We start from the raw sequence: 2,806 nt of genomic DNA, 5'->3' as shown, positions 1-2,806 counted from the left end.
GCTCAGCGCGGGCTCAGCGCCCCCTGCCGCCCGGCGGACTCACCGCGGGGCGGAGCGACCCACAGCGCTGTCCGTCAGGCTTCAGGCTGTCTGTCCCTTGGGCTGTCCCTCCAGTCTGTCCCTCATCCTGTCGCTAGTCTGTCCTCAGGCTGTCAGTCTGTCAGTCTGTCCCTAGGCTGTTAGACTGTCCCTCAGCCTGTTGTCTGTCTGTCCTCAGGCTGTCAGTCTGTCCCCAGGATGTTAGGCTGTCCTCAGCCTGTCCCTCATCCTGTCATCAGTCTGTCCCCAGGCTGTTAGCCTGTCCCTCAGCCTGTTGTTAGGCTGTCCTCAGGCTGTTAGGCTGTCCTTGGGCTGTCCCCCCAGACTGTTCCTCAGCCTGTCATCAGTCTGTCCCCAGTCCATAGTCAGTCTGTCCCCAGGATGTTAGCCTGTCCCTCAGCCTGTTCCTCAGCCTGTCGTCAGTCTGTCCCCAGTCTATAGTCAGTCTGTCCCCAGGATGTTAGGCTGTCAGTCTGTCCCTCAGCCTGTCCCTCAGGCTGTCCCCAGGATGTTAGGCTGTTCTTGGGCTGTCCCTCAGTCTGTCCCCAGGCTGTCCCCAGGCAGTCAGTCTGTCCGTCAGTCTGTCCCTCCTGGCTGTCCCTCAGGCTGTCGCCAGGCAGTCAGTCTGTCCCCAGGATGTTAGGCTGTCAGTCTGTCCCTCAGCCTGTCCCTCAGGCTGTCCCCAGGATGTTAGGCTGTTCTTGGGCTGTCCCTCAGTCTGTCCCCAGGCTGTTAGGCTGTCCCTCCACTGCCCCTTTGGCTGTCCCTCAGCCTGACATCAGTCTATCCATCTGTCCTCAGGGTGTTAGACTGTCCCTCAGCCTGTCAGTCTGTCCCCTGGTCTGTTAGGCTGTCCCTTGGGCTGTCCCTCCAGTCTGTCCCTCATCCTGTCGCTAGTCTGTCCTCAGGCTGTCAGTCTGTCAGTCTGTCCCTAGGCTGTTAGACTGTCCCTCAGCCTGTTGTCTGTCTGTCCTCAGGCTGTCAGTCTGTCCCCAGGATGTTAGGCTGTCCTCAGCCTGTCCCTCATCCTGTCATCAGTCTGTCCCCAGGCTGTTAGCCTGTCCCTCAGCCTGTTGTTAGGCTGTCCTCAGGCTGTTAGGCTGTCCTTGGGCTGTCCCCCCAGACTGTTCCTCAGCCTGTCATCAGTCTGTCCCCAGTCCATAGTCAGTCTGTCCCCAGGATGTTAGCCTGTCCCTCAGCCTGTTCCTCAGCCTGTCGTCAGTCTGTCCCCAGTCTATAGTCAGTCTGTCCCCAGGATGTTAGGCTGTCCTTGGGCTGTCCCTCAGTCTGTCCCTCAGCCTGTTGTCAGTCTGTCCCTCAGCCTGTCCCCAGGCTGTCAGTCTGTCCCTCAGGCTGTTAGGCTGTCCTTGGGCTGTCCCCCCAGTCTGTCCCTCATCCTGTCGTCAGTCTGTCCCCAGGACATTAGGCTGTCCCTCAGGTTGTCCCTCATCTTGTTGTCAGTCTGTCCCCAGGCTGTCAGTCTGTCCTCATGTTGTTAGGCTGTCCCCAGTTGTCCCTCAGTCTGTCATCAGTCTTAAGTTATGTTAAAAAGTTAAAAAACAATGACTCTCTTGAGGTGTAGCAGCAGTTTTGTATGGCTGCTATATTTTGCCTTTAGAAAAAGAATCTTAGCATAATGACGTACTGGTGCCAACTGGGCACAAATGGTAGAAACAAAAGATCCAAAGCAGCAAAGTGTTCGGTTTGTTTTTTTTTCTTGAAGACTGTTATTTATAGTGGCCTTTGTCAGTACTAGTAAAGAGATCAGGCAAAGGATATTTTCATGTAGAAATATGATGCTGATTTTGTCCATATCCCTTTAAAATGCAAGACTCTGAACCAGGCTGTCTTTTCACCTAACTTTCTGTAACAATGTGGAAGCATTGGTGGAATCGTTGAAAATAATTAGAAGCCTGTGGAGGTGAGAAATTATTTTGTACTTGCTTCGGGAGACACCCAGGATTCTAAAGCAGGGGAATATAAAGCTTTAATAGTGATGTGACAGTAACAGCATGTAGGCTGTGCCATTTTCTGTTTCTCCATCTGACCATTAAAGAAATCCATTATAAATTCCATATATATTGCTTAAGGCACACATTGGCTCAGCAATGATAGACTGCAGAGTGCTATCATTCAAGAAGGCTTTCCCTAAAGCTGCTTCTGCTGACTTGTGTAGCTTATCAGGAAATGTGTGGAGTTAATGAAGGGGAATAATTCATGAGAGGAGACATTTGAGATACAGGTTGTGACATCAATTTGTATTAAGTAAATATAGGCAGAGCAGTGAGGTATGTGTGTTCATTTTTTCAGTGTCAGCCTCTGAGGCTGATTGTATAGGACTAGAGTCAGGTTCCAGGTTATCTCAGAGTTAACTTGTTACAAGTCTGCCATCTGTGGCTTTACACGGGTTTTGTTTGATCACATTAGCTTTTATCCATTGGAATGGAATGGTGCCTTAAGTGCTGCATTTTATCTAAAAGTCATGAACTAGTGTCTTGTCACCAACAGAACTGGTTATTTCACACCAAATCTTAAAATTGTCGAAAGTCTGGATATCACCATAAAACTAATGAAAAAAAAAAAGCCTGTAAAAGCAGCTTGGGATATTTTCCAGCATCCTAATAGGTTTTATTTTGTAAGATATGGATCTAAAAACATGCATATACAGGTTTAAATCACTTTCTGACCTGGTCGTTCTTTGTTTATGTTTTATTTTGGCAATGTTACAGAGGCTGTTGATTATTTTGCATTTGAATGTTGACACACA

This window comes from Acanthisitta chloris, unplaced genomic scaffold, assembly GCF_000695815.1.
Source record: "Acanthisitta chloris isolate BGI_N310 unplaced genomic scaffold, ASM69581v1 scaffold29320, whole genome shotgun sequence".
NCBI lineage: Eukaryota > Metazoa > Chordata > Aves > Passeriformes > Acanthisittidae > Acanthisitta > Acanthisitta chloris.
This window is presented reverse-complemented; position numbering follows the sequence as displayed.